At 41.3% G+C, this 24,072-nt stretch overlaps 1 protein-coding gene across 2 annotated transcripts in view; it reads right to left on the bottom strand.

The window, feature by feature from the left end:
* htr1d (5-hydroxytryptamine (serotonin) receptor 1D, G protein-coupled) overlaps positions 1–24,072 on the bottom strand; it is a 75,900-nt gene that overhangs the window by 14,116 nt on the left and 37,712 nt on the right. The window contains exon 1 of one of the 2 annotated variants that reach the window (XM_020591081.1): positions 12,229–12,686. The exons of the other annotated variant lie outside the window; for it this stretch is intronic. The gene's annotated coding sequence lies outside the window, so the exon portion shown is untranslated. Of the gene's footprint in view, positions 1–12,228; positions 12,687–24,072 lie in introns of those variants that run through there. 2 annotated transcript variants of the gene reach the window in all.

Genomic DNA, 24,072 nt, shown 5'->3' with positions numbered 1-24,072 from the left:
TCTGCCCCCCGCCGCCCCCGCCTCCTCCAGCCCTGGAGGTGGACGGTGGCCCTGCCTACACTGTCCGGCAGATCCTGGATGTCCGCCCTAGGGACCGGGGTTTCTAATATCTAGTGGATTGGGAGGGTTACGGTCCAGAGGAGCGGTCCTGGATCCCCCGCTCCTTCGTTCTTGATCCTGCCCTTCTTACCTCCTTCTATCAAGCACACCCGGACAAACCTGGGGTTGGTGGTTTGGCTGTCTGGGATCCATCCTTGGGGGGGGGTCCTGTCAGGTTTGCCCGGTGGCACCTGCCTCACTTCTTTTCCTCACACTAGCCAGCTCCCTTGCACTGATTGCACGATTAGACACACCTGCCTCGATTCACTGATTCTCACCAGCTGCGCCTCCTTAGTCTCCCTCCTTATTTATACGCTGCTCACCGATTACTCCCCTGCTAGTTCTTTCTCTGTCTTCAGGCCTCCCCATGTATGTTGCCATTTTTGTTTGCCTTTGTGCCTAGTATGTTTTTTTTCTCTGCTTTCTTCTGCGCTTACCCGAGTTCCTGTCCTGACCCGCCGTATCTGGTTTTCCTCTGCATTGGACCTCTTCTCTGGACCCTGGTTACCCTCAGCTCCGCCAGCCACCGCCTTCACAGGTCGATGCACAGTCTCCACTTATCTGACTCTCTGCTATTCCCTCCTCAGCCATCCTCATCTCCAACCTGACCAGTCCAGGAGTGACTCCAATACCCGCAGCCCGGCCCATCATCACTCCATTGACTGTAATTCCTGCCACCGCTGATCGACACCCGGTCTTTTCTCTACTCCTCTATTCTTGTAAATATTTACGCACTGTTGGCACTGTAAATAAATCTCACTGCTTGCACCGAAGCCAGCCGCCTGGGTCTGTTGTTTTCTCCGCTTGCTCATCTGTGTGTCGAGTGTTTCTAACATCCATCTTCTGAATCAATTACAAAGATGTGATGCTAATACTTTAAAAGACAATTTGCATGGTTCTAAGAAATAAATACTAGCTAACTGTAACAGCAAAATAACATTTGTTGCTGAATTAGTTGTTTCAGGCCACACTTACATATGAAGAATGCAATTCAATGTGTTATGGTTTCAAATATTAACCCTATTTACATGACTAAAACAGCAGTCTATTCAGAATCACCTATGGTCATGAACTTTGGGTCATGACCGAAAGGGCAAGATCCTGGATACAGGCAACCGAAATGAGCTTTCTCCGCAGGGCGGCTGGGCGCATCGTTAGAGATAGGGTGAGGAGCTCGGTCACCCGGGAGGGGCTCAGAGTAGAACCGCTGCTCGTCCACATCGAGAGGAGCCAGCTGAGGTGGCTCGGGCATCTGTTTCGGATGCCTCCTGGGCGCCTTCCTAGGGAGGGGGTCCGGGCATGTCCCACTGGGAGGAGGCCCCGGGGAAGACCCAGGACACGCTGGAGGGACTATGTCTCTCGGCTGGCCTGGGAACGCCTCGGCATTTCCCCGGAGGAGCTGGAGGAAGTGTCTGGAGAGAGGGAAGTCTGGGCATCTTTGCTTAGACTGCTGCCCCCGCGACCCGGTCCCGGATAAGCGGAAGAAAATGGATGGATGGATATTCAGAATCACTTCATGTTATTGATAGCAACCATTTGTCACACTTGCAAAATTTTAGTCACCGCTTTGTGTGAAATCCCCTAGAAAGGAGACAGACATTCAGTTGCAGTGCTCCTGCTAACATAAGCATTTTTGTATGAAGACACAGAATAAAGCCTGGTGAGAACAGGTGGTCCTGCAAAAAATCGCTGCTAAGTGTATGTCAAAGCAACAGAGGGAAATGTCGACTATATGATGCTCACTGTCGTGGGAGAGTTGTTAAGTGTAGCACTGACATCCATTTATACAATTTCCAGCCTTTGGAGACTCTTGCACTCAGTCACTTACAGTTGACATCACTTAAGTCTGAGCATTCAGAACTTGAGACCTCAGGGAGGATGTTGGGATTGGGCCTATGAGTCTGGACAGACATGCATGTTAACTGCAACCTGACTGGTTGGTGGAGGCACACAGTACAACCAACTGTACCTGTCCTTGTACATGAGCCTTGCATTTTAATCTAGTACAGGAATGATGGAAAATGCACACTATTCAAAGATAGAATGAATGTTAGCTGTAAATAGTAGCAATAATTAGGTTTGATATGATAAAAATCTGAAGGATCATATCTTTAAAAACATCAAATATAAGCTCTGCCCTCCACCTCTATATTTGCCTTGCATTAGAATTTGCCTAAAAGTAACAGTGTATATTAATGTCCTTTCATTACGGTAGATCTGATGTGCAATTAGAGGCAGATTCAACCCACATTTAACCTTTCAGACGAGGCTGCTGTCACCACTCATCACTGTTTACAGACTCAAGAGTAAAAGTGTACTTCCATGTGCATCACTGCTAAACCACAGAATTACATACATTAGCATACATTAGATAAAATAAGCTTGTCCACTCTCTGTCCGCCTCTTGTTCGCTCCCAGTCAGTTCTGACTTTTGTTTCTGTGGACTGAACTTGATGTGTCAGCAACGTTAAACAAAGTCCCTAACAGACCACAAAAAATAGCTATCGTGTCCTTTGGGCAGCGAAATAAATAAACTTAAAAAAGAAGATGTGTACAGTGGTGTGATGCCATAACTTAAAGGAACACAAAAGAAAGAACAATCACTGGATGTCATGATGGGAGCAATTAGGAGGATGTAGTTTGATCAACAATATCAATAAATCTAAATTCGATTTGTGCACGTAAAGGAGCCTTGCAATTGGGATTAATATCAACGGACGATGACAAACAGGGGTGCTTTTATCTATCTCTTCTATGTTTGAGTGTGCGTATGAGTCATAAAAGTGAGGGGGCAGTGATTCACCAGAGGTTGGGAAACAATGATCCATCCAGGAGACAGCGGCGGATGTTTGGCGAGAGCGCTGAAGAGGGCAGCATGAAAGCCTATTAGAGGTTTAGTTTTCTCATGCTGACAGAAAGTTATGATACAAAGAAGGTACAGTACAGAGTAATAACAAAGAAGGCAGATAGAGGACAAGCCGTTTTACACAGAAGACATACAGTACAATACGGATTGTGTCTACAGTTTCCTTAATGGCTATTTGATCAATTGCTAGTTTACTTTTTAAATGAAATGTAGAAGAAAATGCAGCTTTTTAGGGGGTACATGTTTAACAGACAGGAAATTCATCTTGCTGTTTATTCATCCCATTCAGAAGTACTCCACTCTGAACAAATCTTTATTTTCAGTTGATACGGTAGTGAATTGAAACATTAAGCTCCATATAGCCGAAGATTAGCAAGAACACGGATCAAAAATTGAGCCCTGCAGCAGCGTGCATGTTGTGAGGAAGATGAGCTGCGGTGTTGAGAAACTGTTCTCTCACCGGTGTAGAGTGGTCTCGGCAGAGCTGTTCAGCGCAGGTTGATTAGATCTGCTGTAGCTAGAGCACAAGAACCTATCGCTCGGTTTTGTGCCAAGTACACAAATACCTGTGCTAACGTAAACAGGGTGGTTATAACTCCAGGCATTCAATTACAACTGGAGGATTTGCAAAGTGTTAATGTTAAGCAATAAGAAGGGCACTTACAGGTTTCTTCAAGCTCTAAAACTAAACTCCAATTATTCAATAAGAATAAGAATCAATGAATGAATGAATAAGAGGTTATTTGGATTTTTCATATAAATGTCAGTTTAAAGATGCTAAAAGGTTTAAGATCAGTTGCTGTTTTTTTTAAAGAAGTGCTTTAAATAAAGAGTACATGGCCAAAAACATGTGCAGTACGATGGACTAAATAAACTGCAGGGACAAATGTTAACGTGGTTTAATTTCTTTATATGGTCTTTAAGCATCGGAATTCATGTGAAACAGCATTTTGCATAGTTTCCTCTTCATTGTAAATGGTATTCTTATCTATTTCTGTGCCTTTTGTAAAGAACTTTGAAATGCTTTTGTGTCTGAAATGTTTTATACAAATAACCATCTGAATTCAGAACTATGAAAAACTACAGTGCACTCGTGGCTAACTGCAATACAGTTGATGGCTTAGTTGTTTTTATTAAAACGTGTAATTTGTGATGATTCTTATAAGTGTACACATAAATGTTACTTTTTGAATATACTGTATCTGCAAAGGGGCAATAAAGGAGTTGGTAAATACTGCACAGCAGCTTTAGGCTTCATGGAGATGGTGTATTGATTTTATTGTCAATTAAGCACAATGGATCCTTATAGCACTGCAGAACCCCAGAGAAAATGTGTGCAAGCCTATTTGTAAGTAAGAACAGAAACTTTGACTAGAATGTGAATCTGAGAGATTGTGATCACAGTAAGTTGGATACTAATATCTCTCTGCACTATTGAATTTTGCCTGTACTTAAGAGAAAAAACGTGACGAGAGTCTCAGCACTATTTGAACTTTTCAGCTCTGTCTCGCTGTATTTTGGCTCAAGCAGAAACAGTGAAACTGTGCACTGCAAATCCAGGTGAGTGCTTCTTCTAAACTCCTGTATTTTTCCTTATAGTGTTGCAGTATTTTGCACTTCTCCAACATTTCTGCCTACAGGCTTTCAGTCAACAAATTACAGACTCTTGGATAATGGAAGACAACTACCCCCCTCAACCGATTTCAAGTAATGGAAACAGACACTGTTCAACAAGTAGTCAATCTTGAAACATTGACCACTAATGGCCTGAGTGGCAGAGCTGCTGCCATGAGAATGAGGATTACAGTCTTGCATTGATTCTGGTGTGACCCCACCTCTCATTTTCATTGTAAGTGACTTATTGTTATGATCTGTAATTACTCTTTCATCTAAAGGGCCCAATCAGAGGATTAAGCTCTAATTATGTGGGAAGCCCGACCACAGATTAGTTTGAGACAGAGGAGGACGGTGATGAAAAAACAGTAGACAGTAAGGAGAGGAAAGGGAATAAAAGGAAAGAGAGGAAAGAACCGAAGAGAAGTGGAAAACTGAGGAATAGGAAGGCATGGACCAAAGAGAGAAAAAGACAACAACACAAGGTCTCTGAATTGTTTTTGAATGAAACCAAGACATGATTAACATCACCCATGGTCTATAATGGATTACACTCTCTACTGAAAGAATGGTGTATAAAAATAATGATAAACAGAGAGAGACAGAGCAAACTGGCAGAGGGGTGTCATTTTCTGAATAAAAACTGAGTTCAATCCCTTGTGAATAATCCTGGCTGTAAATCCAAAGGGATTAACACTGATACAGTCTCAAAATTCTGAACTTCTTTAATTCCAGTACAAAAAAAAACAAGCTCTGCAGCATAAAGAGCGACAAGGGATTTAATGAAAGAACAAAAGCATACCATGAACGAGAAACTGGGCTGGCTGAACCAGTGTGCAGAGAGGGCGATAGTTCCACTGTATAGAACCAACTGTGCTGTTGTCATGTCCTTGAAATGCCTCTTTAGAGTAGTTTCATATTTTCAAACTTGTTTTTTTGCAACTCAAATACATAATTTTACGAATCCATGTGAAAGACAACATTTATTATTTACTCCCAGCGGGGGACACCACTGCTGCACACTGAGGCAAATCATGTCAATCCATGTCATAGATTCTTTTGCATGCTAGATGGGGTTGATTGTCTGAGTGTATGTTGCAGGAGTGGCACTTGTATCCAAAACTAATTCATTCAATTGGTCATCCATCAATTATAAAGCACCAGAAAAAATGTTAGTTGTTTTTAAAGGCAACACTTTGTCATTGTTTTTCATTTTCCAGTCATTAATACTGACAACCATTGCATTTTGACTCTGGCAGGGGTGGCACAAAGGGTGGCCAGTCAGATTCTGAGGGTGGCTTGTGCCATCCCTGGCCACAGCTCATGCTGATAAATATAAATATTACAGGAGTACAGACTTAAACAGATATTTGATAATATAGTGTTGAGGCATGCATGTTCCTACAGCTGCCAGAGATCACAGACCTCCCCCAAAGAAAACTGGCACCCACAGCCATCAATGTTTTAGGTCCCACAGGTCAATACAAACTTAAAACTTTAAATTTGATGCAGACTCTGTTTGGTATGTGTGTTAACAGGCTTCATCTTCAGCTTTATGTGTCTGATCTGCAGTGCAGTGGTGAGTTGTTTCTCATACTCCTGATTGGGACTGATTGGGCTGTTTTTCTCAACTTTTTACCAACTTGTAGAAAACTCATGTTTTCATTTTCCCCTGCGCTGCAACGTGCTGCTTTGATTAATTACTGGGAAGCGGCCGTACAGTACGATGTGATTGCTCAATCAATCACCTGCTATGCTATATCCTTAACCACCTAATTACATTATCACTGTACAGTAGCTTCCAGGTGATGGTTTAGACAATCATGTCACAAATTATTTTTTTTGCTGAACGTATTCCCCGGTGGTTTATCTACAGAGGGGGCGATTCAGCTGGTTCCTGTTCTGGATGCTTTCAGGTTTATTAGCCATTAATGATTGATGTTCTGTAATAATTATTTGTTCCTTTTTGGTCTTCTGGTACTGTACACCCTCAGCCTTTGATGCTCCAGTGTACTAAGTGCTTTGTATGTTTACTTTATCTTGGCTTTTTGACTTGATATTTCTTTGACTGGAGGACACTGTCCAAGTCCAGCTGTTTGCCTTACTGCTGTGGCATATTAATGCACCAGTTTCATTTATAGAAGTGGTGGAATTTGCTGCACTGAGACCTGCTGTCACACTGTCTGATTGCTTCTCACTAAGTTTAGAAGTCTAATTTGTCTCACAGTAGTTATTGCTCTCTTATGTCAGAAGTTGGGCCAATTAATGAATATGGTGTCAGCGTTCATCTCATCCTCTGTGCTGCATTTTCAATATCCAATTCTTCTAGTATTGACATGTCCTTGTACTTGAGAAATCACCATGTTTATAGCTTTCTCTGACACTTCAAAGAATTGCAACAAAGATGTGAACTCAGATGGAGGGTGTTACAGCTGAATGGTAAACTCTTCTTCACAGACGCTGCACCGCCATCTGCTAAGCTGTGAGGCTGCTGCTCAGCTAATGTTCACAGCACATGCTGCATAGTACTATAAACAGCAGAATCACTCTGCAGGACAAACAATGTAAGGATGACAGTCTGTTAAATTACCTTAAGTGTTTTTGTCTGACTTGTAGTAGATTCTGAAAAAGTGACAATTTGGAGCTACAGTTCACATTACATAGTGACAAATGTTGCAACTGTGGAATGAAGGTGTCACTCTGCTTGTTCTCTCCGTTTCAGTTAAGTCCTATAAGTCAGTTACCTCAGACTCCTGTCATGTAATTATTAAACAACGATAGCTAAACATATATGTGGTACTGCCTGTCCATTGTATGGAAGAAGCTGTTAGGAATGTAAGCTACATTACAATGTGTCTCATTGGGAGCCTTAAAACTTCTCTGTCGCCATTGTTTTTTTTAAAACACTGGGTCACATAGTGGTAGAATAAAGCAGGAGTGTCATTTATACAGTGGGTACGGAAAGTATTCAGACCCCCTTAAATTTTTCACTCTTTGTTATATTGCAGCCATATGCTAAAATCATTTAAGTTCATTTTTTTCCTCATTAATGTACACACAGCACCCCATATTGACAGAAAAACACAGAATTTTTGACATTTTTGCAGATTTATTAAAAAAGAAAAACTGAAATATCACATGGTCATAAGTATTCAGACCCTTTGCTCAGTATTTAGTAGAAGCACCCCTTTGAGCTAATACAGCCATGAGTCTTTTTAGGAATGATGCAACAAGTTTTTCACACCTGCATTTGGGGATACTCTGCCATTCCTCCTTGCAGATCCTCTCCAGTTCTGTCAGGTTGGATGGTAAACATTGGTTGACATTTTCAGGTCTCTCCAGAGATGCTAAATTGGGTTTAAGCCAGGGCTCTGGCTGGGCCATTCAAGAACAGTCACGGAGTTGTTGGGAAGCCACTCCGTTATTTTAGCTGTGTGCTTAGGGCCATTGTCTTGTTGGAAGGTGAACCTTCGGCCCAGTCATGTCCTGAGCACTCTGGAGAAGGTTTTCGTCCAAGATATCCCTGTACTTGGCCGCATTCACCCTTCCCTCGATTGCAACCAGTCGTCCTGTCCCTGCAGCACCCCCATAGCATGATGCTGCCACCACCATGCTTCACTGTTGGGACTGTATTGGACAGGTGATGAGCAGTGCATGGTTTTCTCCACACATAACGCTTAGAATTAAGGCCAAAAAGTTCTATCTTGGTCTCATCAGACCAGAGAATCTTATTTCTCAACATCCTGGAGTCCTTAAAGTGTTTTTTAGCAAACTCCATGCGGACTTTCATGTGTCTTGCCCTGAGGAGAGGCTTCCGTCAGGCCACTCTGCCATAAAGCCCCGACTGGTGGAGGGCTGCAGTGATGGTTGACTTTCTACAACTTTCTCCCATCTCCCGACTGCATCTCTGGAGCTCAGCCACAGTCATCTTTGGGTTCTTCTGTACCTCTCTCACCAAGGCTCTTCTCCCCCGATAGCTCAGTTTGGCCGGACGGCCAGCTCTAGGAAGGGTTCTGGTCGTCCCAAACGTCTTCCATTGAAGGATTATGGAGGCCACTGTGCTCTTAGGAACCTTAAGTGCAGCAGAAATGTTTTTGTAACCTTGGCCAGATCTGTGCCTTGCCACAATTCTGTCTCTGAGCTCTTCAGGCAGTTCCTTTGACCTCATGATTCTCATTTGCTCTGACATGCACTGTGAGCTGAAGGGTCTTATATAGACAGGTGTGTGGCTTTCCTAATCACATCCAATCAAACACAGCTGGACTCAAATGAAGGTGTAGAACTGAGGAAAAAAATGAACTTAAATGATTTTAGCATATGGCTGCAATATAACAAAGAGTGAAAAATTTAAGGGGGTCTGAATACTTTCCGTACCCACTGTAGCTAGTTAATTCTGCCATCAGAAATACGGCTCCTGAGAGATGTTATTAGCTTTAGTTACTGTAGCTAGCTAATTAAACTACCACTGGCTCCATGAAATGGATGAAAATACTGTCTCTGACTGACTTTTTGCTTCCAACAATTTCATTATGATTAGAGAATCTGGATCATGATAACTATGCATTGGATGTCAACAGATGTGATACAGCATGGCAAAAAGTCAGCATCCTCACCATCAAGATAGAGAGAACATGTTTTTCTATTTCAGTGCAGAGATAATTATTTACATTGTCATATTACCAAGACAAATGTACCGTGTGTCCAGACTCTAATTTCACACTAACGTTATAAGAGAAAAGATCTTCAGGATGAGAGTTAACATCTGTTTGATAACATTACATAACAATGAGTTAAGGTGGGGTACTGAATTGTAAACCTCTCAAAATACAATACAGATCAGGTTTTCAGTTTGGCCAACCCACCACACACCTGCACAGTTCAGCATCCGAATCAACCCCTCAGCGGCATTTACCTTTAAATTAATTCTGAGCCCAGACTGGCCTGACATGTTAGTATATTATAAGCAATAGGCAAGAAAAAATACTTGCAAAAAAAGCAGGAGAACTACTGACAGTAGTGTAGATTTTTATTCCATAATGTTCTGGTGCCAATGTGCCTTCCTTAGAATTTAAAATACAAAGCTGATTACAACCTATATAAAGCCTCCGGGGCAACCTGGAGTACAAGACAATATATGCATGTCAAAAAACAATTCAAATAACATCTTCCAAAAATGTTTCTGATATGCAAAGTGTTAACTTATGGAATATAGTCTGACATTAAACACAAAAAAGTCTATTTTGTTTGATATAAAAGAAAGACAAGACAAACTAGGGTCCTTGGTGTTAAGGGATTCAAGACAACCCAAGAAACGCAAGATACACAGCATGGTGTGCGACATGGACTTGAAAGTAAAATTTTACTACACACTTTACACTTTAAAAAAAATCTAGACTTACTTCTGTAGGTAGTTAGCTAGCTAGCATGCTACATGCTAGCTTACATTACAGTATTAAAATTAATTTTTTGATTTATTCTTGATGCTTTTGTTCTTGTAGTTTTAGTTTTGAAAAGGCTAAAAACTTGCACCACTCTCCAACTTGTTATATCGTTGTATCGGGAGCGGCAATACAGTAAACAGTCACTTACAGCTAAGGACTTGGTGTCAGTGTAGATTTGTGATGGTAACTCTTCAGGTTAGTTTAAAGGTGATGGCAATGGTGTAATGTTTGAGTCTCCTTATTTTTCAATCATCTTGTGGGATTGTTTCCAGCATCTAATAAATGAATTTCTGTCTCAGCTTGTATTAGTAAAGGTAAAAAAAAAAATAACCCTAACCAAGACAGGGGTAGAGAGATCGATTGTGTGTTGTTGTTTTTTTGTATTCCTATAGTGTCTTCGTGTAAAAAGATATTAGAGAGAATTGTTCATTGCAAAAGTGGTGCACTCTTGAAGCCATCGGCCATTAATCACCTATTCCTACATTAATTATTAAACCAGATGAATCCTCTTTGTAATATACACTCTCTTTTTCCAGATGCAGGAGGAAAACTCCTCCATCATTGTCTAAGAAAATGACATTCAGTAGTATCATAATCCAAGATCCACCGTTTGCCAGATTATTAAAAATTGGTGTCATTATTATGTTGGGAGTTGGGATGGCATTGTATGAATAGGAGTTTGTCGTTTGATGGGTTGTCGACGAAATATTCAGTTTTCAGTTGCATGCTGATATATAAGGTACATATACATAGGTGTATGCATCTCTGAGTGTGTGTGTGTGTGTGTGTGTGTATGTGTATGTGAACCAGGGCTGTGTACGTGTGAGAGGACAGGGGAGGAAAAAGTATCAGTGTGAGAACAAAAAGAAACTCCACATGTGCAAGTCTCTTAATGAAATGGAGGGACAAAGTGTGCTAAAAAATATTTCTCATCAGAGCACCATGGTGGTGATTCTCTTCCATTTTGCTGAGTATCTCTTACATCAGTCAGCTACTTAAAGCAGAAATGCAACACTCTCACTGCAAGGAGAGCCAGAGTTGGGTTCCTGAAAAGCCTGAGAGCACAGAGGACAGGCCTATTTTTTTTTCTTGCTTGAAATGGACTTAATGCTTGGGCTGCTCACCTCTTTGTCTCAGCAGCAGCTACTAAAGGAAGACATGCTAAACAGTTTATTCCTAAAATATTATGATGTTTTTTGCAATTCTTGTTCACAAACCACTCAGATTATGAGGTTGTGAACAAAATTATTTAAATTATTCCCCATGCAGCATAATATTATTCCACTACAATGTACATGCTTTACATTAATCTCTCCCATGGAGCATATTAACCTTGTGGGTTGCCCTATTGCAAATAGCACCACATAACCCCACCCGCTTTCCTTCATTAAACAAATAATAACAAACAAATAGGTTGCATATGCCACAGCTGTTCAGTATAATGTCAGCATCAATGTCAGCTGACCATTGGCTTCTCTCTGAAGCACTGTGCAGCAGTAGATTATTCTGACGCCATGAAGAAATTAGGCTCAGCCTTATTTTAACATTAAACTTAATATAATTATAAACTGCTCACCTGACAGAAGCCTAACCCTTAAGATGTTAACAAGCAGCCCAAACTGTTGTGACAACACAAGTCACAAAAAAAGAGTCCTTGCAACCTCCATAGTATCATTTTCTTGAAGATGACTGAAGGGTGTTTGAGATAACATAAAAAATGACAAGTCTGTAAAGTTTTACTGGGCTGTCGGTCATTTTGAAGAAATTAAACGGTTATGTTTTTGCCTTTAAACACTAATCTTCTTTCTTGGAAGCCAGCTGTTAACTCCCTCCTGCTTCATACATGATATCGTGAACCCCTTAGACCCATGTCAAGCTCTTATTGTTCCACGGGGACTCATATTTAGTCTGTGGCACTCAACCTTATCTTACTCTACAGTATATGTCACATACTGTATTGTCCTGTGCTGTTACTAAAACGATCGGTACTTAAACGGTATCATACTTTGTTCCATCTCTTGGGTAGAGTTGATTATTTCAGGATTTTCTATTTGTTAAAATAGAAGGGTTACATTTCCCAATATTTTGTATCGCTTGGACTATTATGTAATGCTATACATTCTGCGCCCTAAGATCGGCGCGTAATGGTAACAAACACGCATGGCTCCGCGCAGAGGTTATTAGAATAGAAAAGACCGTTAAACTTACCACGTTTTTCCTCGTTCGGTGACTTTTTCTCTTCTTTATCTCTGACAAACGCAAAGCACAAAAGCATGCAGTGAATCCTTGCAGCGGTGTTCTTCATTTACGCACGTCCAGTATAAACACATCAGAACTGAAGACCCTGCTGCCGTAGGTTACCTAGACCGCTCCACAGTCTGCTTGTTTAAGAGGTAGAGCGTGTGTCTGCATATAAACACAATAAACTCGGTCCTATGCGGAGCGTTTAAACCCGGTATTCTCAGTCGTTCCGCACACTTAAGCGACTCAAGTTTAATTCCTTTTTATCTCTAAAGGACTTTATAACAGCCGCTTGCTTTTCTCCAGGGTTCAATCACAAGAGTGTGTGGAAAGTGTTGTTACTGCGGAGCTCCATCTGATGCATCAATACGCAGCGCATTGTGGGTTGTCTCCAACAGCAATTAACCCCCCCGGGGAGACACACTTGGTTTCACGGCGTTGACACAATATACTGTGCTTCGGGAAAGATTTGAGAGACGTCAACAAGTTGCAGTCAGTCAACGTTTCTGAGAAGTTTAGATAGCACTGCATGGCAGAGGACACTTTACGCACACTGCAAATCAGTTTGCGCGCTACCGCAGGCGTGTGTTTCCAGCTCATTTCTATTTCTTTGCCCTCATAGGCCAGAGGAGCTTAAGATCTGGTGCAGGAACCAGCCTCAGGAGCCCCTTGTGGTCCCGCAGAAAAATGATAGGTTAAGTCACTTGCAACAATCAATAGCCTAATAGTTTTTCAAATATTAAAATGCCAATTGAGATTGGATGAGACTTGTAAAAAAAAAAAAAGACAAATTTAGGGTTTATAACTTATCATTATGCCTTTGTGCTGGAGATAGTCGTGGCCCAAGACATTATGTTTTCAGGTTGTCTGTTACAGCCTAGGGCAACCAGGCACAGAGTTGGACTCTTTATTAGACACAGAGTACAGGAATCAGAGTTACTGGCTCAGGCTGAGGAGGTCGAACCACAAGGAGGCCTGATGTCCCCGAAGGAGGGGGCAGGTGCTGGTGGGGCATCAGAACTGAGAGGACTGGAAGCTGGTAGCTGGTTCTGGAAGGGCGGCTGGGCCTGGGTTCTGGGCAGGTGGTTCCAGAGTGTAGACTGAGGGCAGAACAAAATGTCAAGCAGGATTGTCTGGAGAGTGCTGGGCAGGCGGAGAGGAAGCTAGTCAGAGCACCGGAGCCAGGTAGGGTGACAAGGAGAGGGAACCCGGGAAGTGGAGGAGGTGAGTGCCGGGCAGTCTGGATGTAAGGTCTGGTGAAGCCCATGAGAAGAAGGGCTGTGTCGAGAAGCGTTGGGAATCTGGGGTGAATCGTGTCGAGCTGGCTCGAGTTGGTAGGTGTGGCATTTTGTTGAAAATCATTATTCCCTCGTAGATTCCCTTTAGTTAGGGACTCACATATTTGTTGCTGGAATGTGGAGTTTATTGAACAGTTCCAACATCCATCGTTGACCTACTGATCTAGGTAGTAGCTCTGTTTCTGTTTCTATTTCCCATTCCTCCCCCACAGGCCAGGGTGGTGTCGGGTAGGCTGAGGTGCTGGAGTTTTACAGTGTTTCAAACTAACATCATAGATCGAAGCAGAGAAATGCATAAAACCTTCAAGCTGATAGAATTTGTTCTGCTCCCCATTGGCTATTTGCCAGTTAGTAATAAACTCTTAAGTTTCCAAGAGTTGAGGGAACAACCTGCAGAGAGAAATCCTTAAAAATGTCATGGACAAGCTCATTTCTTCTTAAAACACACTGCACGGATATTTGCTGAGATTCTGCAGAGGTGGCAATAATGAGCAGTCACAAAAACGAAGCAGCTGCCATAAAGAAACAATTTTGACCCCTGGGGAAGCTTCTGTTTGGATGGATAGAGGGACTGGAGGAGGCACAAGTTTAATGCAGAAATTGCACAGCCAGAGAGCCCACGCACTCTGGAGTAGCCTTCACGACGTCGACTGTGACAGCTTCCTCTGTAAAATATGGCTGAAACTGAGGACTGGGCATTGCACTTTGAATATCAAAGTTTAAGTACAGGTCTCCAAAGTAAACTGCTAAACCAAAGACACCAGCTTAGACCTGAGGGGGAAATGGAAGCCTCGCAAATATTGTCATAATACCTTTAGGGAGCATGCAGTGTTCAGCACAAACCCAGTTTAACAATTGTGCAATTCAGGCTGTTAGTGACAATATGGTTAAATGTGTCTGTTAGCAGTGTCACTTCCTTGAAACTGATATTCTCCTCCTAACTACATCACCAGCCTGTCTGGCATCCTTTGGATATCAGGGGATTAAACTCGAGATTTTTTTAAAAAGCTCTACTTTGAATTGAGGATAAAGTGTCTTTATTTTACACGAGTTGTATTAATTCGCAGAAAGAGTCTTGTTAGTTTGCTAAATACTTTGAACTGCTGTTTCTCTCCCTTCTCCTGTATCTTTTATCTTTAATTGAATCAATACCAGCTCCTTGGAAGCTATTGTACCCAGCAGGTTCTTCAAGCGTAAAAAATAAATAGATAGATAAATAAATAAATAAATGTTAATAAAGAAGTCGAGCACATCGCTTGCACACATGTATGCACATGCATATATGCACGGCATTGTAAGAGAAAATCAAAAGTGTTGAGCTTTAAATGGACGGTTTTGTCTTTGATCCCATCATTTCAGTTCTGGGGAAAGTAAGTGAACACTCGGGGATGTAATACAGTGAAGGCTTGTTTTCTGGTTCAGCCCTTTGATACACTTCTCTCTAACTGGGGGGTCAAAAGTGTGTCTGCGTCAAGTTCTTTAGACAGCTGTGGTATGTTCTTTTATGTTTCAGTGGCTAATGAATTAATGAGACTTCCTTCCCCCATTATTATTTTTTTTTATCTCCAAGAGCACAGTGAAGGTCATGTGAAGTTTGAAAAGTTTTTCTCAGCAGAGTGAGGAGGTCAGCTGGAGATTCTTGCAACACTAATATGATATGAAAAGGCAACTATTAACCTCACATTCAGATTGGTTCTCTTCTTTTCTCCAGTACCAGACCACCATTGATTCTGTGAACAGGTAAGTCAAATTCAGAAATGTTAGTTTATGTAGAATACAATACCTGTACAATTGTATGCACTTCTATGCAACACCCTTGCCTTAACATCTGTGTTTATGAAGCTCACAAAGTTTCATTTTTTGGTGAAATTGTCATTAATGTACAAATTCAGTGATGTGATTATTATTGAGGTCACAGTTAAGGTGTTCCTAATAGTTTGACCCTCACATGTATATAGCTGTGGAGGACAAAAACATGGAAATACCTCTAAATATAATGAAACCGATTTTCAGATATTTTTAATCTATATGTTTGCTTTGATAAGATGATTAGTTGCATTTTGTGCTGTATCTGGAAACAGCTGTTTGTGAACATGATTGTGTTCAGTCCTTTAGCCTTCACCTCTTTATTACCCACATGTAAACATATTCACACAAATAGACTTTGTAACTTTACCAGCTTGAGCCTTTTGTCATAGCAGCAGCATTCAGTCAGTAGCTCAGTGACAGTTGAACAACCATTGAGTAGTTTTTTATGAAATAATAAAAATCCATCTGTTTGATTCCAGATGTCCTAAAGACTTGTGCCGTGATGAAGGCAATCAGAGACAAACTGTGCATGTCCTGACATCAATACACCTACAGTAAATGGAGTGTGGTTTCTCTGGGACCACAGGCATGCATGGCGGGATCCCTTACTAATGGCCAGTCACTAATGAGTTTTCTTTTGTCGAATGGATTACATATTATTGTGCTGGCCGGGGCGAGAGCCAGAGTTAATTATTTGGTCCAAAATGTTCTGATTTTAAGTGTAGCTACTACACTAAAGGGAATGACTGCAGGTCCCTTATTTCACTGAACTCTGACATTCAGTTTGTGTGGATTGCAGCACCTATTATGGAAATTAAAGTGGCTTAAAATTATCTAGATTGCATTTTAGGGTCTACTGACACCTGTGTGTGCTAGAAACTTTCCACTCTAAGTTATGCATAAGTCTAAACCCCACTGGGATTCTTAACCCCTCACTTTGCCACAGGATAATGTTGTTTCCACATGGCTCGTCTGTCCAATGCAGTTAATGCTGCTGAGTCCATGCACTCGGTCACATACCGATACATATGAACGCCTGCACTCACACACACACTAGACTTAATGTGGCCCCTGCTTTTTGCAGCCGAGTTGTTTAGTGGAAATGATAGAATTGGGATCAGCTCGTTAATCCTTAGCTGCCACCGAAAACTCCTGAAATTTGGCACCTTGTCCAAGGTCTGTCAGTTCAAATTCCACCAAGCAGACCGGATCTCTGCTGACTAGACAGGGGACTGATGTTAGCACGGCGGGGGGAATGTGTTGCGGGACTGAACTGAAATCCTTGTGAGGGACTGTGAGGCAGAAAGCTGCAGGGACTGTGTATTGTGCCTGTGCTGTAGTTGTTGACTTTTTTTTTTTTTTTATCTCAGCACAAAAACAAAGCTGCTTCAAAACATATCAGCTTCAACATACCAAGTACACTTCCTGTCAAACCATTTAACTACTTGCTTGAAATCCTTTTATGAATATTAGATAGCATCAGGAGTTAACCGCAAACATAAGAGCAAAAGTATGAGGAATGGACAAAACAGTGTTTATCTGCTCTAAAATGAGTTGCAGATGTTGACAGCATGTGCTAACTTGAACATTAGTCATCAGTTACCCACTGTATTTACATAAATCCATTTTAAATATCCATTAAAAATAAAGCCAACACTAATCATAATATTCTTCAAGCCGCTATTGTGACATCAGTATGCATCTAAATCCAATAAATTTTTAAATTCCTTGGCTGAAGGATCAGAGAGGATTTCACGCTGTAGTAAATTGCCTATTTTGAGAACAAAATAAAACAAAGTTAAGTTTAATTTGACTTTAGTTCAACAAAACAAAGTAGTAGTTGTTGTTTAACTGGACATAGTGATTGGTCCTAGAGGCTAATTTATAGCTTTCATTCATTCTTTCTTCTGGCTGTTGATTGGTTGACTGAACATGCTGCTGCCACAGCCACATTAGAGCACATTCTTTGAGAAATATTAGCAACTCTCCTCAAAGGAAGTGAGTTCAAGTTTGCCCATAAAGTCACTAAATTGGTCGCTAGTTGCTTTTATGAAAAAAACAAAACAAAAAACAAAACAAATATCTCTTTAAGTTGGCAACCCTGGTCACCTCTCAGCACTTCTCAAATGAAATGATGTGATCAGAAGTGCAGCTCAACAACTCCGCACTTGTGTTGACTTCACACAAATATGAAATGATGCAAATGTTCCCCCACACAAACTTTCACTGGGTTAAATAGAACATTACTATGACAAACAGTACAACAAGAAATAAGTATAAGGAAAATGATAAGGCACCCATTTGTATTCTGGGAGGGAAAGTGCAAAGGTGGGTCATTAGTGATGAGTGTAAGTACAGTTGGTCACAGCTGAGTTGTTCTTGTTCAGCCTCCTGCATATTCGGCAAAGGTGGTTTTGGCCGCTTTCCTTGCGGACTCCTGGTGCGTGTGCGTGCGTGTGTGTGTGCGTGTGTGTGTGCGCTGAGGCCTTTGTCAGCAGCTGTTCATTATGTCAGTGAGCAGCACTGGGCAGAGCTGTGGGCCCTGGACATTTAGAGAAATAATCTGCTCTCTATAAACACTCTGGTGTTTTGTGGTTCTCTAAACATACAAATCAGTCTGAATTAATAGCTGTTTAGACTGTTTCCATCTGTCCATTCAGGGTATTCACTCAATTGGTTTAAATGGACGACTTGTGGCTGATGTATTACTGTTCACTGATATCCACAGTGATTTTACATTACAAGTAGCCTGTGTGCATTCTACAGTAATGTAAATACAAGTGAAGTGTACTTATGTTACTGCTGACAACTGGCTATAGTCTGCTTTACATTTTGAAAGTAGATTCTCAGCTAATTGAGATTTTAATTTGCATTAAAGTCAAGCTGAATTTAAAATTCATTTTGATAAAAAAAAATTTTTAAATCAATAATTGTATCTATGTTTGTTTTGACTTGTTTAGTTAAAATGTGCCAAAAAGCATATATTTGAATTTTATTTTTCTACAGCGGCGCAGCCTCTAGCTCCTGTTGGTGGGAATTGGTATCAACTAATTATGTTGCTAATATAATTTGATTGGTACATAATTGGCTTTTATAAAAACAAGATGACGGTAACAAGTCGGCCTACAGATGGCAGGTTGAACAGCTGGCCCTGTGGTGCAGTCGCAACAACCTGGAGCTGAAAACGCACAAAACTGTGGAGATGACAGCGGACTTTTGGAAGATCTCGCCGACCCTATAGATGATGTCAGTCAGGACCATCACCAAGAAGGCACAGCAGAGGATATATTTCCTGCACCAGCTCAGGAAGTTCAACCTGCCCCAGGAGCTACTGATCCAGTTCTACAGAGGAATCATCGAGTCTGTTCTCTGCTATTCCATCACTGTCTGGTTTGGCTCAGCAACTAAACAGAACAAGAACAGATTCCAGAAAACAGTCAGGACTGCAGAAAGGATCATCGGTGCCAGCCTGCCCTCCATGGAGGACCTGTACACCTCACAGGTCTAGAGGAGGACAAAAAAGATTTCTGCAGATGTTAGGGTGCGCTCGAACACAGAGTGAGCGAGCAGATAAAAAGCGGACCCAGGTGGCTGGCTTCGGTGCAAGCAGTGAGGTTTATTTACAGTGAAGGTAGTGACATATATACAGGAGGAGTAATGAGGTAGATGACCGGGTGTCGATCAGCAGCAGCAGAAAAACAGTCAGTGGTATGGTGGATGATGATGTACCGGGCTGCGGACGCAGAGGTCACTCCTGGGCTGGTCGAGGTGGAGGTGATGATGGCTGTAGACAGAAGAGCAGGGATAAACTGGGTAAGGGAGACTGTGCATCGACCTGGAAGGCGGTGGCTTGTGGTGTAGATTAAATCTAGGGGGGTCCAGAGGAGAGGTCCGAAGAGGAAGAAGACACTAGAGACGGCAGGGCAGGATAACGACTAGGGTGCTAACAAGGACTAGAGAGAACAAAGACAATCTTAGCATAAACGTGATAAAACAACATAACAACCAGTAGCTGGGCAAACCTGACAGCAGACCCCTCACACCCTGGATATGAACTGTTCATGTCCAGGGTCCTCCACTCTGGATGTTTTTATTTAATAGTTTCAAAACTATCAGAACAAAAGATATTTTAAATTAACACTGGATTAAAGCCATTGTTAAATATAAAATGGTGATAGCAATGTATGGGTGCTGGTGGTCACTATTACACTGTGCTGTGGCTTAAGAAGTTTGGGAACTGCTGGTTTATAGTGTGACATCATTTGAAGTATCAGAGGTTACAGTCTGTTTCTGCAGACAGAAATGTTTTCTTTGTAAAAATATTCCCAATAACAGTAGTATCAGTATACTTTGGTTCTTTATTCAAAAAAGTGAGGAGAATTCACATTTCAATTTAATGAGCTTTCCATTCAAAAACGTACTGTAGCCTAATTTCCTTTTCTCATTCACTCTCCCTGTCAGAGAGATGTCAGTTTTACTTGGTCCTTGCCATTTTATACGCTGTGTAGGTAGGAAAGTGAGAAATGCATCTCCTACACCCCAGACTGTATTTTACAGTTACATTGTTATTTACCTTTTGTCACTTCAGTATAAGTGATGAGAAGTTACTATTACTATTATTATAATTGGCCTGGTGTTGGCCTACTATCCTCTAACCTCAAGGAGTATTCAAACAAATATACAACTTTACTCATTATCATATAGTTCGTTTCAGTAGCAAGACAGAAGAAAAGTGACTACAAGATGAGAAGACACGTACGCAACATCTTCTCATAATCATCCTCTCAGTGTTTTCACCACTTACTGTACTTGGAAGAGCCTACAATCTCCCCTCGGGGCTCCTGCCGCCAAAACATCTGATTTACTCAAGAAAAAGTATTTTTTATCCTGTGGCTTTAGTTCAGGTTGTACTGTACAAATGTTGTTAGTAAAATGAGTTTAGCCAAATTAAAAAGGCTTCCCCCTCCTGTTTTTATTATCAGAACCACCAGCCAGCCTATGAGTACGAGCTCAATTATTAATGCAAGTAATTGTGTTTCTTAATGTTCACTTTTCCTCTTCCCTGTGAGGTACACAAAAAAATGTTAATAAGTTTAGCATATTTCCTGCTGCTGTGTTGTAATTGTTAAGCAGTTGCTATGACATTCACTGCAGGTAGAGCAGAGACGTATGCGTGAGTGTGTGCATTTCCTCAGGATTACAAACAGCATAAATCACTGTAAATGCTCAGACTGACTGTTTGAAATCCTTGACGCAGACATAAACATGCACATTTGCAGTTCTGTACTTGAGGTCGCTCACTGATATATTGACTTCAAAAGCCTCTAACTCTAAGTCTCACTTCATTTCACTTCTCTTCAGTGGCCATTTGCCTGGTAAATTTATTTTTGTACATTTGTCAGTAGAATTATAGACAGACAATAAAAAAAACAGTAAAAGATGATGGTTCTAGGAGAGCATAGTGTATAACTATATTTAGGAACATAAATGCAGCACTATATTTGGGAGATAAAGGGTTACGTCTGGTATTTAATAATGTAAAGTATTTGTTATTTTGAATAAATCCCCTGAAAAATCGGTCACAGAATAATTTGGGGAGTATCTCTGCATTGGTAATTATCTCTGGGAGCAGGAAGACACGCTGTGTGTGATTGATTCCAAGTAAAGTATGGTGTGCATGATCCTGGAACCGAAGGATCATGTCACCCAGTGCAACAGTATGGTTTCCTAATGACAAAAACATTACAAAATTAAGGTTTGGCAACACTGGCCAGACCTCTTAGTACTGAAGCATCAGTCAAGTGGTGATTGTGATCTCTCATGGGATTTTCTGAGAATAACAACAACAGAATGCCACCAGTTGATCCTTTACATTAAAACCAAGGCTTAATCCTTGAGCAGGCTTTGGAAGACAAGAAGACCAGCAAAAAATATCCTTACATTGCAACAACATTCTCACTCCCAGCATCTCAAACTCAAATGGGCTCTTTTAAAGACAAACAGATAAGAGCACACACCCACACACGGATACACACACTACCTCGACTTGCAGCAAGTAGCCATGTGTCATGGCCAGTTTGGCTCAGAGGCAGCAGTGTGGATCCAATTCGAAGAAAGGGTTACACCACTGTGTTTCACCGCTAATTGAGATACACAGGCAGCTTTACCATGATCAGTGCTTTTCCAGTTTTTCCATTAAATCTGAAATTACCCATCTGTCTTGATGTTACTCACCTGGAACACCTCGCCTTCTCTGTGGTATCAGGTGTAAGAGACTGTAAAAAAGAAGGCTGAAATAAGCTAACTTGGACACAAAAGAGCAAATAAAATGGGTTCACAAGTAACATTAGACCACTGGTGTGTGCGTCATTTCCAACATTTCATTAAAAGGCTATTTTTACTTGAGGGCCACAAACGGGAAGTTGTGAAGCCTCTGTGTATATTTATAATATGCTGCACCCACACGTGTCCAGTGCTTCCTCCTTCTAGTTCCCAGCAGGCTGGAAAGTTCTAGTAATCTTCAGTCATGGCATTTAGAGGTGTTACTCACATAATCCTAGGTGTTCTGAAAATTGGTGATAACTTTACACCTGCGACCACATACCGCAGCATAGCATGAACCACAGGGCCGCTAAGGCTTTCTAAACTGAAACTTAAATTTCAAATGCCAGCCTTTGAGTCCTAGTGAAAATAAGCACTCAAAATAGCCGCCTGAATTAGTAAACCGCCTACTGTATTTGCAACGCAGTCGCACAGCAATACATATAATAGCTATGTTTGTCCGCAACACAAAACATACTCGTCTGACATTTGCACCTCCAAAACTGTAACATTGCAATGTTTTCTGGATTGAAAATTGTGAAATGGCATTGTCTTTCTGGCAGTGAAAATGAAAGAAAATGGGATGGACGGTTAGGGATGGACCCTGGGTTCGGTTAGAACACTCCGAAAAGTAAACACCATACATCATCAGACACGATCTCAGGTTGTCTACGTGAAAAATGAGACACAATCTCCAGTTGTTTGTGTGAAAGTCAAGCATTTGCTGGACCCATCCGTCCACCCCAACCACCATGTTCCTAGTGTTTTTTTTAACTTTCTATAGATCAAAACCGTTGGACCTCAACTGTTAGCTTCCTGATCCACACTCCAGTTCAGATGGTGGCAGCAAAACACCAAAATCAAACACTGTTACGACCCTTGTCATAAGGGTCAGGTTTGCTTTGTCATACACTGTTCTTTCACCTTTGTGTGCGTGTGTGTGTGCACGCAACCTCTCCTCTCAATCTGACCTCAGGTGGAGAATGTTGTGTGTGGTCGGAGTGAGTGGGTGTCTATGCATTTCTCAGGTGGAAATGTGTTGCTGCCCGAGAACGTGGAAGTTGAAAGCCGACTCCCCGCTGTCCAAACTGGGCTCTCCTCTTTCCCGCTTCTAGATGCACTTGGCTGAAATGTGTGTCATCCAGCATCTTTCAGCAAAACTGTACATATTGACAATAACTACGTTTTTGGTGCTACAAGCCCCTTTGCTGGAGGGGTGGGGTTAGCTTTTTTTGTTTTATATCGTTTTTCCTTGCTATAGAGTTTAGTCGAACCTTATGGATTTTGTTTGTTTTATTTTTGTTTAGGATAAAACAGGGTGTTTAAGTTAGCTGGTTTTGTTTGTTATTTTGCTTGGACCCACCCTGAAGAGATGGCAAATTCACCTTTCACCCTGCTCAAATGTGAAAATAAAATACAACATAACAGTACTTAAATCTGTAGAGCTGGTAATTAATGGGAAGAGGGATGTCTCCTTTGACATGTTTCACTGGGGCAGAACAAACACAAATAAGGACACTAGGCTGCAATACAAAAACCATGGGCATGTCACAAATTTCAAGCCCTTATTGTGACACGACTATGTTTTACGCTGTGGACCAATGTAGCTATTGCACATTTTCCATGCTAGACTGAGCTGGTACTCATCTGCAGTAAGAACAAAGATGTATTGCTTTAGAATAATATGATTCTACTTCAACAGTGATAAACATTTTACAAAAACACTGTGAAAGGCTTGGATTGCTTTGTAGGGTGGTTATGAAACCACTATGATGATGTTGATTAGAGATAAGGATGAGGAAATGATCACACCAACCCTTCACTGATGTGAGTTCGCTCTGTGTCGTGTTCAATATGCAGGCAGCAGTAAAAATCCTCATATGTTAGTATGGTTCATAGTTAGGCTGAAAAATTAGCTAGTTGTTCTAATACATTCTGTGTTAATGACTTTACGTTTACAGTGTGCTTGGCTCATGGGGATCCTTGCGGGAGCTATTAATGCTGTGGATCATGCTATTCTTATTAATAGGTAATAAAATTTGACTGATGCACTGGGGCTACCCTGGCAGCAGGTGTTTCTTGATGTTTTGGTGCCCTAGGCGAAACAGTCGCACCCTTTTATGACTGTAACGTGATCTGATCATCTGCACAAGAGTTTCTTTGTTGCCATATCCAACAGTCTGTGTCAGCTCTGTACTGCGGAGGAGCATTCTCTATAGGAGACTGGCATACAAACATCCTGACAAATATTTATGATCCAAAGTTTGTTTTGGTGTTTAGTGCAGTGTTTTGTTCTATTTATTTATTTTTTTAAGTAATGTAAGGGGTCCAGTGGATGGTATAAACTATCAAAAGTCAACAGGGCATCTGATATTAATTTCAA

Source organism: Monopterus albus, unplaced genomic scaffold (genome assembly GCF_001952655.1).
Source record: "Monopterus albus unplaced genomic scaffold, M_albus_1.0 scaffold13.1, whole genome shotgun sequence".
NCBI lineage: Eukaryota > Metazoa > Chordata > Actinopteri > Synbranchiformes > Synbranchidae > Monopterus > Monopterus albus.
This window is presented reverse-complemented; position numbering and strand designations above follow the sequence as displayed.